At 46.0% G+C, this 14210-nt stretch overlaps 8 non-coding genes and 2 pseudogenes across 8 annotated transcripts; all 10 read left to right on the forward strand.

The window, feature by feature from the left end:
* The first annotated feature begins 2945 nt into the window (after window positions 1-2945).
* Window positions 2946-3109, forward strand: LOC135030902 (U1 spliceosomal RNA). Its single transcript, XR_010226830.1, has one exon. It is a non-coding gene; the product is annotated as a U1 spliceosomal RNA (small nuclear RNA).
* A 2623-nt stretch (window positions 3110-5732) lies between these two features.
* Window positions 5733-5896, forward strand: LOC135030886 (U1 spliceosomal RNA). Its single transcript, XR_010226814.1, has one exon. It is a non-coding gene; the product is annotated as a U1 spliceosomal RNA (small nuclear RNA).
* Window positions 5897-6048: 152 nt separating this feature from the next.
* On the forward strand, window positions 6049-6211 carry LOC135030911 (U1 spliceosomal RNA). Its single transcript, XR_010226838.1, has one exon. It is a non-coding gene; the product is annotated as a U1 spliceosomal RNA (small nuclear RNA).
* Window positions 6212-6872: 661 nt separating this feature from the next.
* Window positions 6873-7036, forward strand: LOC135030887 (U1 spliceosomal RNA). The gene has a single exon (XR_010226815.1). It is a non-coding gene; the product is annotated as a U1 spliceosomal RNA (small nuclear RNA).
* A 152-nt stretch (window positions 7037-7188) lies between these two features.
* LOC135030904 (U1 spliceosomal RNA) lies at window positions 7189-7409 on the forward strand (annotated as a pseudogene).
* Window positions 7410-7561: 152 nt separating this feature from the next.
* LOC135030907 (U1 spliceosomal RNA) lies at window positions 7562-7724 on the forward strand. The gene has a single exon (XR_010226834.1). It is a non-coding gene; the product is annotated as a U1 spliceosomal RNA (small nuclear RNA).
* A 671-nt stretch (window positions 7725-8395) lies between these two features.
* On the forward strand, window positions 8396-8559 carry LOC135030900 (U1 spliceosomal RNA). The gene has a single exon (XR_010226828.1). It is a non-coding gene; the product is annotated as a U1 spliceosomal RNA (small nuclear RNA).
* A 152-nt stretch (window positions 8560-8711) lies between these two features.
* LOC135030912 (U1 spliceosomal RNA) lies at window positions 8712-8853 on the forward strand (annotated as a pseudogene).
* A 695-nt stretch (window positions 8854-9548) lies between these two features.
* LOC135030895 (U1 spliceosomal RNA) lies at window positions 9549-9712 on the forward strand. The gene has a single exon (XR_010226823.1). It is a non-coding gene; the product is annotated as a U1 spliceosomal RNA (small nuclear RNA).
* A 152-nt stretch (window positions 9713-9864) lies between these two features.
* On the forward strand, window positions 9865-10027 carry LOC135030905 (U1 spliceosomal RNA). The gene has a single exon (XR_010226832.1). It is a non-coding gene; the product is annotated as a U1 spliceosomal RNA (small nuclear RNA).
* Window positions 10028-14210: the final 4183 nt, after the last annotated feature.

The following is a 14210-nucleotide window of genomic DNA, read 5'->3' on the forward strand; positions in this document are numbered from 1 at the left end:
CACGGCTCCGAGGATTTTCACCAGGGTGATGGCGGAAATGATGGTTCTCCTTCGCAAGCAAGGAGTCACAATTATCCCGTACTTGGATGATCTCTTGATAAAGGCGAGATCCAGGGACCAGTTGTTGCAAAACATTGCACTCTCCCTGACAGTTCTTCAACAACATGGTTGGCTCCTAAACTTGCCAAAATCGCAGTTGGTCCCAATGACGCGGTTGTTGTTTTTGGGAGTGATACTGGACACAGAAGAGGTTTTCTTCCAGTGGAAAGGCTATGGAGATCCAGAGTCTGGTCAAACAAATTATGAAACCAGCAAGAGTGTTAATCCATCAATGCATTCGGTTGCTGGGGAAGATGGTTGCGGCCTACGAGGCCATTCAGTTTGGCAGGTTCCATGCTAGAGTGTTCCAGTGGGACCTGTTGGACAAGTGGTCCGGATCCCACCTACACATGCACCGGAGGATAATCCTATCTTCCAAGACCAGAATATCACTCCATTGGCGGCTGCACAGTTCTCACCTCCTAGAGGGGCGATGGTTCGGGATCCAGGACTGGATCCTAGGGACCACGGATGCAACCCTCCGAGGCTGGGGAGCAGTCACACAGGGGGAAAACATCCAAGGAAGATGGTCAAGTCGGGAAAGTTGTCTCCACATAAATGTTCTGGAGTTAAGGGCCATTTAATAACTGCAGACACAGTACGCACTGGGACGGGTGCCCTGCATCCTCTACGGACTAAGAGAAAAGGATTTACCGGTAGGTATTAAAATCCTATTTTCTCTAACGTCCTAGAGGATGCTGGGGACTCTGTAAGGACCATGGGGATAGACGGGCTCCGCAGGAGACATGGGCACTTTAAGAAAGACTTTAGTTCTTGGTGTGCAGTGGCTCCTCCCTCTATGCCCCTCCTCCATACCTCAGTTTGATACTGTGCCCAGTGGAAACTGTGTGCTTTTCAGGAGCTCTCCTGAGCTTTCTGACAGAAAGTATTTTGTTAGGTTTTTAATTTTCAGGGAGCACTGCTGGCAACAGACTCCCTGCATCGAGGGACTGAGGGGAGAGAAGCAGCCCTACTCTCTGAGTTGCAAGGTCCTGCTTCTTAGGCTACTGGACACCATTAGCTCCAGCGGGATTGGTACGCAGGATCTCACCCTCGCCGTCCGTCCCAGAGCCGCGCCGCCGTCCCCCTCGCAGAGCCGGAAGATAGAAGCCGGGTGAGTATGAGAAGAAAAGAGACTTCAGCGGTGGCAGAAGACTTCATGATCTTCACTGAAGTAATGCACAGCACTGCAGCTGTGCGCCATTGCTCCCATACACCTCACATACTCTGGTCACTGTAAGGGTGCAGGGCGCCCTGGGCAGCAATATAAACCTCTTTTTGCCAAAAATATAACATATATACAGCTGAGCACTGTATATATGTATGAGCCCCCGCCAATTTTACAGTTTAAGCGGGACAGAAGCCCGCCGCCGAGGGGGCGGGGCTTCTCCCTCAGCACTCACCAGCGCCATTTTTTCTCCACAGCACCGCTGAGGCAGCTCCCCAGACTCTCGCCTGCTGAAACCACGGTAGACAAGAGGGTTGAAAAGAGGGGGGGGGGCACATAATTCGGCGCAAATTACATACAGCAGCACTACTGGGCAAACATTAAGTTACTGTGTTATTCCTGGGTTATATAGCGCTGGGGTGTGTGCTGGCATACTCTCTCTCTCTGTCTCTCCAAAGGGCCTTGTGGGGAAACTGTTTTCAGAAAAAGCATTCCCTGTGTGTGTGGTGTGTCGGTACACGTGTGTCGACATGTCTGAGGAAGAAGGCTATATTAGAGAGGAGCGGGAGCAAATTAATGTGGTGTCTCTGCGACAGCTGATTGGATGGATATGTGGAATGTTTTAAATGCTAGTGTAAACTCAGTGCACAAAAGATTAGACAAGGCTGAAGCTTTGGGACAGTCAGGGTCTCAACCCATGCCTGATCCTATGTCGCAGGGACTGTCAGGGTCTCATAAGCGCCCACTATCCCAGATTGTTGACACAGATACTGACACGGATTCTGACTCCAGTGTCGATTACGATGATGCAAAGTTACAGCCAAAATTGGCAAAATCCATTCGATATAGGATTATGGCAATAAAAGATGTTTTGCACATCACAGAGGAACCCCCTGTCCCTGACAAGAGGGTACATAAGTACAAGGGAAAGAAGCCTGAGGTAACCTTTCCCCCCTCACACGAGCTGAACGAGTTATGTGAAAAAGCCTGGGAATCTCAAGATAAAAGACTGCAGATTTCCAAAAGGATTCTTATGGCGTATCCTTTCCCATCAATGGATAGGTTAAGATGGGAATCCTCCCCTAGGGTGGACAAAGCATTAACACGCTTATCCAAGAAGGTAGCCCTCCCGTCCCAGGATACGGCTACCCTCAAAGAGTCTGCTGACCGCAAACAGGAGATAACCCTGAAGTCCATTTATACACATTCGGGTACCTTACTCAGACCGGCAATTGCGTCGGCCTGGGTGTGTAGTGCTGTAGCAGCATGGACGGATACCTTATCTGAGGGGATGGATACCCTAGATAAGGATACTATTTTATTGACCCTGGGGCATATAAGAGATGCTGTCCTATATGTGTGTATGCAAAGTACAGGTGGTGCTGCAGGGCTCACACCCTTTTACTTGTCTTGTAGAGCAACTCTGGAGCTGTTATTGGATCCATCTGCTGCAGGCCTTCCCCCAGGAATGCTTGCACTAGTTGTTGCATTTGGTTTGTTGTTTGGGGGTGCTTCAGTATTAGGCAGCCTTCTGCCCTCCCATGTTCATCTGAAAATATGTGTTCTCCCTGCAGTTGTTGTCCCCAGATGAGAGTTCCCTTGTGCTGCCTCAGTTGAATCTCCTTTACATGACAGAGATGTGCCTGAGCAGCGGCCCTCCCCAGCCCTATCCCAAGTCATACTTATTTTGCATAGGAGATACCATGGTCATGAAGATTGTTCTCCCAGGGTGAGGTTCATTGATTGCATTCTGGGTATGCTGACCCCTGTGATTTCCACAAATGTGGGAAACTCGACTGCATTATTTGTGGTAGTGGGGGACTGTGTTTGTTCTTTCCTCTGGTCAGCTCTGGTAAAAGTCAGATTTATTTGTCTCAGATCTTCCTCTAGCCTTGTTCTTCTATCGAGAGTTTCCTTGTGCTGCCTCAGTTGGATCTACTTCACTTGACAGGGGGGTGCCCGAGCAGCGACCCTCCCCAGCTCTAGCCCAACTCCTACTTACCTGCCAGGTGAGATACTATGATCATGAAGTTGCTTCTCCCAGGACAAGGATCACCCAGGTACAATGCAAAGCTTGAATGCTTCAGGGGCTGGGGCATAGCCAACATGAGCCCCACACCGAAGTAGGGTGGAGGTGTTTAATGCGAACTAGGGGTCATCCAAGCGCCGCAAAAGGCCGCCATGCCCTGCACGCCCCTTTTCTCTTTTCATATGCAGACGAGGGTTGAAGCCAACTTTGACCCACTGCTTGGATGACATCACCATATGCAAATCCATCTGCTGCAGGCCTTCCCCCAGGAATGCTTGTACTAGTTGTTGCATTTGGTTTGTTGTTTGGGGGTGCTTCAGTATTAGGCAGCCTTCTGCCCTCCCATGTTTATCTGAAAATATGTGTTCTCCCTGCAGTTGTTGTCCCCAGATGAGAGTTCCCTTGTGCTGCCTCAGTTGAATCTCCTTTACTTGACAAGGGAGGCATTTTGGATTTTTTCTTTGGGTACCCTTACACCTGATGGTCTGAATGAGAGCATCGAACTGAACAACATTGGCAGTCTCTGAAGATTTTTTCTATTGATTTACCTAATATATTATTTATTGAATATCCATTTATTGTATGTTTAATAAATAAACAAAATTATTAGAAGTAGCTATTTTGGAAACAGCTTTCCTCTTAGGATGAAACTGTATAATCCTGTTGTGTGTGTTCCTTTAAAGTTCTTTAGTAAAATCCACTAGTAATGATGAACATCAGATTTCTTCCTCCATCCTCTTTTTACACTTTCTCTTGGTTCTATATATATATATTTTTCTATTTTTATTTTTTTCCCCTCCTTCTCCCAAAAGGCCCCCCTCCCTCCCCCCCCCCTCCCTGTTTTAAATTTTAAAATCTTTAAATATTTAAATCTTCGAATCCTTAAATTGTCTGTTTAATATTTATTTTTTCTTCAATTCTTTTTGTTGTTTAAACAGCAATGTAGTTATTCCAGGGGTTAAAATAATGAAATATAGAAATAATATTAACAAAAATTAAAGGTAAAAATGAATTGATAGAATGATCCCATTAAAAGTAAATAAATAATATGGATGTTAAGCTGAGCAGGTTGGATTCGAACATGGGACTAGCTGCATAGAGTGCAGGTGATGTTTCCCCTGCGCCACAAGAACTGCTTTAGTAGTGGCATGGATTTATGTTACCCTAAAAGGTTTTATATAAGTAAATGGGGATCCTTAGTGCTGAGTCTCTGAATTATGTATATGTGATTATAGATATGAGGTATTGATTGAAAGATTATAGGTTAATCTGTATATAGATTATATATGTTCTGTTATTTTTTAAACCACCTTGTTGCTTATTTTATTATTATTTTTAATCACCATGTTGCTTATTTTTATATTATGAAATGCCTTTATATGTGCAATTGCAATTAGAAAGTTGTTCCATATGTGAGTCATTACATGTATGCATCCAATTAGTACATGTATGTATCCAATCAACTAATTAGTAATGCTATTGGTCCGGTGCATTTTAAAAAGAGCCTGCTAGGCTGCTGATGTATCCTCTGACGAAACCGCTCTTGGATAACAGCGGAGAAACGCGTAAGTAAGGTGATTACCGGACACTCTGATTGCTGAGATATAAGCCCGTTCATGAACGAGCTACATCACGGCGGACGTCTGATGTAAAGACAGCGGTGAAGGGGAAAAAGCAATTTGAGACCGAGCAAAAGGAGGTCTCTACCCCACGGCAGGGAGAAATATCCCGACCGCGAGTGCCAATAAGATCCAGCCACGGTTAACGGGGGTCGTAGCATACCGCTGTGTTTCACCAACCATCACAGCGCTCTCCCCCTGTTTTCTTTCATTACTCACGTGAGTTACATATGAACTTTAACTGCAGTTAATAAGAGGCGTTGGTTACAACTGTTGCTGTTCATCCACAAGAAGGAATTTAATGTATCAATTACAATTGGAAAGTAACGATTAAATTACAACAGCTGTATCCAGGAGGATTTTTTGGACACTTTAATAAACATTCCGTTGTCATCAAGGGCAATATGAAATAGATCCTGATTACATTTAGATATGGATAGTGGTGCCTATATATGTTGACTCCATTGTATTTTATTGAATGTGGGTTTCTTCTGTCTATATATATTTTTTAAAAATAAAGAGCTTGTATATTTTATTTTTTGCGCTCCCTTGATAACAAGTGTGATTATCTTTAAAATTTGGTTTATTATTGGTAGAACAGTACTACCTATGGGAGCAGCATTTTATAATATATGGTGAAAATTAATAGATGTATAAAGATTAAATAAGCAACAAATTGGTGAAATAGATACGTTTTGATAGGAGCGCTGGGTTCTATATATATATATTGACATTTGGTTATATATATGTATAGACTTTATAAATTCTTGACAGAGATGTGCCTGAGCAGCGGCCCTCCCCAGCCCTATCCCAAATCATACTTATTTTGCATAGGAGATACCATGGTCATGAAGATTGTTCTCCCAGGGTGAGGTTCATTCATTGCATTCTGGGTATGCTGACCCCTGTGATTTCCCCAAATGTGGGAAACTCGACTGCATTATTTGTGGTAGTGGGGGACTGTGTTTGTGCTTTCCTCTGGTCAGCTCTGGTAAAAGTCAGATTTATTTGTCTCAGATCTTCCTCTAGCCTTGTTCTTCTTTCGAGAGTTTCCATGTGCTGCCTCAGTTGGATCTCCTTCACTTGACAGGGGGGTGCCCGAGCAGCGACCCTCCCCAGCTCTAGCCCAACTCCTACTTACCTGCCAGGTGAGATACTATGATCATGAAGGTGCTTCTCCCAGGGCAAGGCTCACCCATTGCACTCTGGGTGTGCTGCTCCTGCGGTTTCCCCAAATGTTGGACACTTGACTGCACAATTTGTGTTTCCCCTGGTCGGCTCTCGTATAATTCAGATCTCTTTGTCTCAGGTCTCTCTCCAGCCTAGTTTGCTGTCTGTTTCCACTTCTCTTTTCTTGAGTTGCTCCCTTCTATGCCCTTGCGCACTATCCTGACTTCTCCCGTCTGCTTACTTTGTGCCTTCCAACGCACAATGCAAACTACAGGTAGTGCTGCAGGGCCCACACCCTTTTACTTGCCTTACAGAGCAGCTCTGGAGCTGTTACAGTGCCCAGCTGCTGCAAGAAATCAGCTTGAATGCTTCAGGGGCTGGGGCATAGCCCCACACCGAAGGAGGGTGGAGGTGTTTAATGCGAACTAGGGGTCATCCAAGCGCCGCAAAAGGCCGCCATGCCCTGCACGCCCCTTTTCTCTTTTCATATGCAGACGAGGGTTGAAGCCAACTTTGACCCACTGCTTGGATGACATCACCATATGCAAATCCATCTGCTGCAGGCCTTCCCCCAGGAATGCTTGCACTAGTTGTTGCATTTGGTTTGTTGTTTGGGGGTGCTTCAGTATTAGGCAGCCTTCTGCCCTCCCATGTTCATCTGAAAATATGTGTTCTCCCTGCAGTTGTTGTCCCCAGATGAGAGTTCCCTTGTGCTGCCTCAGTTGAATCTCCTTTACTTGACAGAGATGTGCCTGAGCAGCGGCCCTCCCCAGCCCTATCCCAAGTCATACTTATTTTGCATAGGAGATACCATGGTCATGAAGATTGTTCTCCCAGGGTGAGGTTCATTCATTGCATTCTGGGTATGCTGACCCCTATGATTTCCCCAAATGTGGGAAACTCGACTGCATTATTTGTGGTAGTGGGGGACTGTGTTTGTTCTTTCCTCTGGTCAGCTCTGGTAAAAGTCAGATTTATTTGTCTCAGATCTTCCTCTAGCCTTGTTCTTCTATCGAGAGTTTCCTTGTGCTGCCTCAGTTGGATCTACTTCACTTGACAGGGGGGTGCCCGAGCAGCGACCCTCCCCAGCTCTATCCCAAATCCTACTTACCTGCCAGGTGAGATACTATGATCATGAAGGTGCTTCTCCCAGGGCAAGTCTCACCCATTGCACTCTGGGTGTGCTGCTCCTGCGATTTCCCCAAATGTGGGAAACTTGACTGCATAATTTGTGTTTCCCCTGGTCGGCTCTGATTTCCCCAAATGTGGGAAACTTGACTGCATTATTTGTGGTAGTGAGTGACTGTGTTTGTGCTTTCCTCTGGTCAGCTCTGGTAAAAGTCAGATTTCTTTGTCTCAGATCTTCCTCTAGCCTTGTTCTTCTTTCGAGAGTTTCCTTGTGCTGCCTCAGTTGGATCTCCTTCACTTGACAGGGGGGTGCCCGAGCAGCGACCCTCCCCAGCTCTAGCCCAACTCCTACTTACCTGCCAGGTAAGATACTATGATCATGAAGGTGCTTCTCCCAGGGCAAGGCTCACCCATTGCACTCTGGGTGTGCTGCTCCTGCGATTTCCCCAAATGTGGGAAACTTGACTGCATAATTTGTGTTTCCCCTGGTCGGCTCTCGTATAATTCAGATCTCTTTGTCTCAGGTCTCTCTCCAGCCTAGTTTGCTGTCTGTTTCCACTTCTCTTTTCTTGAGCCGCTCCCTTCTATGCCCTTGCGCACTATCCTGACTTCTCCCGTCTGCTTACTTTTTGCCTTCCAACGCACAATGCGAACTACAGGTAGTGCTGCAGGTCCCACACCCTTTTATTTGCCTTACAGAGCAGCTGTGGAGCTGTTACAGTGCCCAGCTGCTGCAAGAAATCAGCTTGAATGCTTCAGGGGCTGGGGCATAGCCAACATGAGCCCCACACTGAAGGAGGGTGGAGGTGTTTAATGCGAGCTAGGGGTCATCCAAGCGCCGCAAAAGGCTGCCATGCCCTGCACGCCCCTTTTCTCTTTTCATATGCAGACGAGGGTTGAAGCCAACTTTGACCCACTGCTTGGATGACATCACCATATGCAAATCCATCTGCTGCAGGCCTTCCCCCAGGAATGCCTGCACTAGTTGTTGCATTTTGTTTGTTGTTTTGGGGTGCTTCAGTATTAGGTAGCCTTCTGCCCTCCCATGTTCATCTGAAAATATGTGTTCTCCCTGCAGTTGTTGTCCCCAGATGAGAGTTCCCTTGTGCTGCCTCAGTTGAATCTCCTTTACTTGACAGAGATGTGCCTGAGCAGCGGCCCTCCCCAGCCCTATCCCAAATCATACTTATTTTGCATAGGAGATATCATGGTCATGAAGATTTTTCTCCCAGGGTGAGGTTCATTCATTGCATTCTGGGTATGCTGACCCCTGTGATTTCCACAAATGTGGGAAACTCGACTGCATTATTTGTGATAGTGGGGGACTGTGTTTTTGCTTTCCTCTGGTCAGCTCTGGTAAAAGTCAGATTTCTTTGTCTCAGATTTTCCTCTAACCTTGTTCTTCTTTCGAGAGTTCCCTTGTGCTGCCTCAGTTGGATCTCCTTCACTTGACAGGGGGCTGCCCGAGCAGCGACCCTCCCCAGCTCTAGCCCAACTCCTACTTACCTGCCAGGTGAGATACTATGATCATGAAGTTGCTTCTCCCTGGGCAAGGATCACCCATTGCACTCTGGGTGTGCTGCCCCTGTGATTTCCCCAAATGTGGGAAACTTGACTGCGTAATTTGTGTTTCCCCTGGTCGGCTCTCATATAATTCAGATCTCTTTGTCTCAGGTCTCTCTCCAGCCTAGTTTGCTGTCTGTTTCCACTTCTTTTTTCTTGAGCCCCTCCCTTCTATACCCTTGTGCACTATCCTGACTTCTCCTCCCGTCTGCTTACTTTGTGCCTTACAATGCACAATGCAAACTACAGGTAGTGCTGCAGGGCCCACACCCTTTTACTTGCCTTACAGAGCAGCTCTGGAGCTGTTACAGTGCCCAGCTGCTGCAAGAAATCAGCTTGAATGCTTCAGGGGCTGGGGCATGGCCAACATGAGCCCCACACAGAAGGAGGGTGGGGGTATTTAATGCGAACTAGGGGTCATCCAAGCGCCGCAAAAGGCCGCCATGCCCTGCATACCCCTTTTCTCTTTTCATATGCAGATGAGGGTTCCAGCCAACTTTGGCCCACTGCTTGGATGACATCACCGTATGCAAATCCGTCTTCTGCAGACCTTCCCCCAGGAATGCTTGTACTAGTTGTTGCATTTGGTTTGTTGTTTGGGGGTGCTTCAGTATTAGGCAGCCTTCTGCCCTCCCATGTTCATCTGAAAATATGTGTTCTCCCTGCAGTTGTTGTCCCCAGATGAGAGTTCCCTTGTGCTGCCTCAGTTGAATCTCCTTTACTTGACAGAGATGTGCCTGAGCAGCGGCCCTCCCCAGCCCTATCCCAAATCATACTTATTTTGCATAGGAGATACCATGGTCATGAAGATTGTTCTCCCAGGGTGAGGTTCATTCATTGCATTCTGGGTATGCTGACCCCTGTGATTTCCCCAAACGTGGGAAACTTGACTGCATTATTTGTGGTAGTGAGTGACTGTGTTTGTGCTTTCCTCTGGTCAGCTCTGGTAAAAGTCAGATTTCTTTGTCTCAGATCTTCCTCTAGCCTTGTTCTTCTTTCGAGAGTTTCCATGTGCTGCCTCAGTTGGATCTCCTTCACTTGACAGGGGGGTGCCCGAGCAGCGACCCTCCCCAGCTCTAGCCCAACTCCTACTTACCTGCCAGGTGAGATACTATTATCATGAAGGTGCTTCTCCCAGGGCAAGGCTCACCCATTGCACTCTGGGTGTGCTGCTCCTGCGATTTCCCCAAATGTGGGAAACTTGACTGCATAATTTGTGTTTCCCCTGGTCGGCTCTCGTATAATTCAGATCTCTTTGTCTCAGGTCTCTCTCCAGCCTAGTTTGCTGTCTGTTTCCACTTCTCTTTTCTTGAGCCGCTCCCTTCTATGCCCTTGCGCACTATCCCAGGATAATTATTGTAGCTGGTCTGCGGGTAACAGCTCTCAGATCCACTTCTAGAAAAAATGCAACAATGTAATTTGAGTGACAAACTGCAGAGATGAACCCTTTCTGTGACTGCTGCACAGGGATCACACAAACTCTATTCATAGGGCTGACTTCACTTAGGGGAGATGTTCTCGCACCGCAAAGAAGTGCGAGTATATACCGCACTTACGGTACCATTGGATTTACAGATATTTTCTTGCAATACACTATGGGGGTCATTCTGAGTTGATTGCTCGCTAGCAGTTTTTAGCAGCCTTAAAACGGTGGAGTTAACATATCTCACGTGGAAGGTGGTCATGTTATTAGCCTTGGCTTCGGCTAGGCGAGTGTCGGAATTAGCGGCTTTGTCACATAAAAGCCCATATTTGGTGTTCCATGTGGATAGAGCGGAATTGCGGACCCATCCTCAATTCCTACCAAAAGTGGTCTCATCTTTTCATATGAACCAATCTATTGTGGTGCCTTTTGCTACGCGTGACTTGGAGGATTCCGAGTTACTTGATGTGGTCAGGGCTTTGAAAATTTACGTGGCCAGGACGGCTAGAGTCAGGAAAACTGAAGCGCTGTTTGTCCTGTATGCAACCAACAAGATTGGTGCCCCTGCTTCAAAGCAGGCTATTGCTCGCTGGATTTGTAACACGATTCAGCAAGCGCATTCTATGGCTGGATTGCAGTTACCGAAATCGGTCTAGGCCCATTCCACGAGGAAAGTGGGCTCTTCTTGGGCGGCTGCCCGAGGGGTCTCGGCACTACAGCTGTGTCGAGCTGCTACTTGGTCAGGTTCAAACACCTTTTCAAAATACTATAAGTTTGATACCCTGGCTGAGGAGGAACTCATGTTTGCTCAATCGGTGCTGCAGAGTCATCCGCACTCTCCCGCCCGTTTTGGAGCTTTGGTATAATCCCCATGGTCCTTACGGAGTCCCCAGCATCCTCTAGGACGTTAGAGAAAATAAGATTTTAAACCTACCGGTAAATCTTTTTCTCGTAGTCCGTAGAGGATGCTGGGCGCCCGTCCCAAGTGCGGACTACTTCTGCAATACTTGTATATAGTTATTGCTTCAATAAGGGTTATGTTATAGTTGCATCGGTCCTGCACTGATGCTACAGTATGTTGTTTTTTCGTACTCATAACTGGGTAGTTTATCACAAGTTATACGGTGTGATTGGTGTGGCTGGTATGAATCTTGCCCTGGATTAACAAAATCCTTTCCTCATACTGTCAGTCTCCTCTGGGCACAGTTTCTCTAACTGTGGCATAGAGGCGCATAGAGGGAGGAGCCAGTGCACACCCAGAACTAAAGTCTTTCTTAAAGTGCCCATGTCTCCTGCGGAGCCCGTCTATCCCCATGGTCCTTACGGAGTCCCCAGCACCCTCTACGGACTACGAGAAAAAGATTTACCGGTAGGTTTAAAATCTTATTTTCTACTTTATTCTTTTCTATCCTAGTTTATTACGACCAACTCTCATCCAAGGAGTTTGATATTCTACTACCTGCATGCAATTTAAATTGCTTAAATTGTTTATATGGTTGATTTGTCCTTCACAACCCATAATCTGCAACTTGGATGTACTTGTGTCATTGAAAATCTTATAATAAAAATGTTTATATATTGAAAAAAAAAGTTAAAAGACATATGCATTCAATATTTGAAGAAACAAAATAAAATAAAGCTATTGACAATGCTAAATTCCTTGTCGTATAAACAACCCTTTATGAAGCTAAGAACACTGTACGCTGTTTACTTAAGAAGTACCGTAATGGTACGCTATTGGCGTAGCGATCGCTCAGCCGTAGGCGAGACGCTCAAGCGTCACGTTCGCTCACGGCCCAGTGATCACAGGACACGTTATTGGCTATGTCTAGGGGAATGATTCGCTGTAGCGTAGCGTACGCTCGAGACCACGAGGAGGTCACCAGCGATGCAGACGCTCACAACACTATACCTTTATGTTAAAACCTTATACCAATGAAATACACTGAATACCTTAATGTGAGTACAGGGTGTAAATGCAACCTTGTGTAACCTGACTAACTACAAAGCTGCTTGAGCGTCACCGACGCTCAAGTGAACACTTAACACTATAGAAAATACACTGATACTGGTTTAGGTTCCAAAGCCTATTAACTGTATTATATCTAATATACTTGTAAAAAGGGGATAACAGTACAAATGATACACTACAATATAACAGAGACTTCCTAACCACAGAACTAAACAATAAATACAAAAAGACAATACTACACTGACCTAAATGCAATACAGTACAATACTATAATACTATGAGAGATATAAGAGAAAAGAGGAGAGAGAGAGAGAGAGAGAGAGAGAGAGAGAGAGATGGAGAGAAATTGGCTCACAGAAAGACAATGATTACGGAGAGAAACTTATGCACAAAGGGTATGATCGCCTGCGCCTCGATATCCAGCTCCCGGCTATCAGCAGATAACCGTTGATGAGAGAGTGAGAGCTGGATGTGGTCGGCCTGCCTATTTATGCCCCACACACAATGCAATCTCCTGGTCCTACAATCCCATTGTCCATTGGCCGAAGGAATTCGGCCCTGCATCATAACAAAAGGTCATAGGGTGATTCATACAGGTGGGCTGTGACGATTTCCAACAGCTCAGGTGGGTGGGAAACTGGGTTTCCCGCCGCATACCTGAGTATGTGTAAATAATAGAAATGGACATAAACTTCTTATGTCCATAACTATTCGCACGAGCGATTAATACGCTCCAAACCAACACCGGAATATTGCTAATTAAATACTCTTCCGATGGGTACCAAACACTGCTGTATGATTCCTGTTAGACCCTTCGTACGATACAAAGAGGGATTCCTCAGCTCTGGGACATTGTATTTTAACCAAACTTTCAGAATCTATCAATGGGACCATGATCTATAAACTACATTAATTGTGAAAATATGTAACGAATGAGTCGCACGCTACGACCACATAAACTCTACCGTAAATACGCATACCGCGCCTGCGTGTGCACGCTATTGCGGGTATGCGCTTCCACGGGAGAGCGTACGCACGCGCAGCGCGGACCAGTGTGCGGTGCAAATATGGCAACGTGCATTGAGACATTTTTCTGACTTTGACAGTCCACCCTTTGGCAGTCAATAATAACTGCCACAAAACATTTAAGGAGAAAAATGTAAGTCAGGGGTTAATTGATTTCCATGGTTGGGTAGGGGAGAAGAGTGGAGTAGGTGTGAAGAGGGTATGACCTAGTGAGAAAGTAGAAGCATGTGTGTATGAGTCCATGTTTGGAGGGTCATGTATCATCGTGCCGTACGTGTGGTAAATCAAGCTTCGAGGTATTGCGAAGTATACATTTGAATTCCTTCTTGTCCTGTGGTACAGGTCTGTGGATGGGCTGTCAAACTCTACCGAGCTCATTTCGGCTGTGGTTGTAACAAAATGGGGATGCACATTTTAGTTGATGATACATGAATGGGGGAGGTATGTGGTTGCTGCTATCTGTGCCTGTATTCCCTATCGTCTATGTGTGTCGTTACCTGGGGGTTGCAGAGATGAAGATAAAGAACACTTACGAAAAATGCAATGATATTCTATGTCAGGGAAATGTACATCTGTCGTCGAAGTTGTTTTCGGTATCTGTTGAGAGTCGTCTTCTTTGCGCTGTATTGCTCCTTGGGCATGAGCAAATAGCTTTGTCTGAGCCATCAGATTTACAAAAAATGTTGGGCTAGCGTGAGTTTAAAAGTACTAGGGAAACTGGGGATCCATGGCAAAGTTCATCAAGTGTCCATATTTAAAGTTGTCAAATCTTCTTCTTTGGTCAATCCGTTGTCTGTATACATCTCGTCTCGTCAGCTTCCTCGTCCAAGGGGGTCTTTGTATCTTGGAGAAAAGCAGAAAAACAGGTGAAAGAAACGGACCGTATAATCGCATTTTCATCACATTCTGGTTTCTATCATTGGGTCATAAATCAAATCCAGGTTAATTACGGTTTCCTCGCTCCTCAAGCTCATCACTTTTGTACTTTGTTTGCACCTCATTAAAGCCTGCCC

The sequence above is a fragment of the Pseudophryne corroboree genome, unplaced genomic scaffold (genome assembly GCF_028390025.1).
Source record: "Pseudophryne corroboree isolate aPseCor3 unplaced genomic scaffold, aPseCor3.hap2 scaffold_507, whole genome shotgun sequence".
NCBI classification, from domain to species: domain Eukaryota; kingdom Metazoa; phylum Chordata; class Amphibia; order Anura; family Myobatrachidae; genus Pseudophryne; species Pseudophryne corroboree.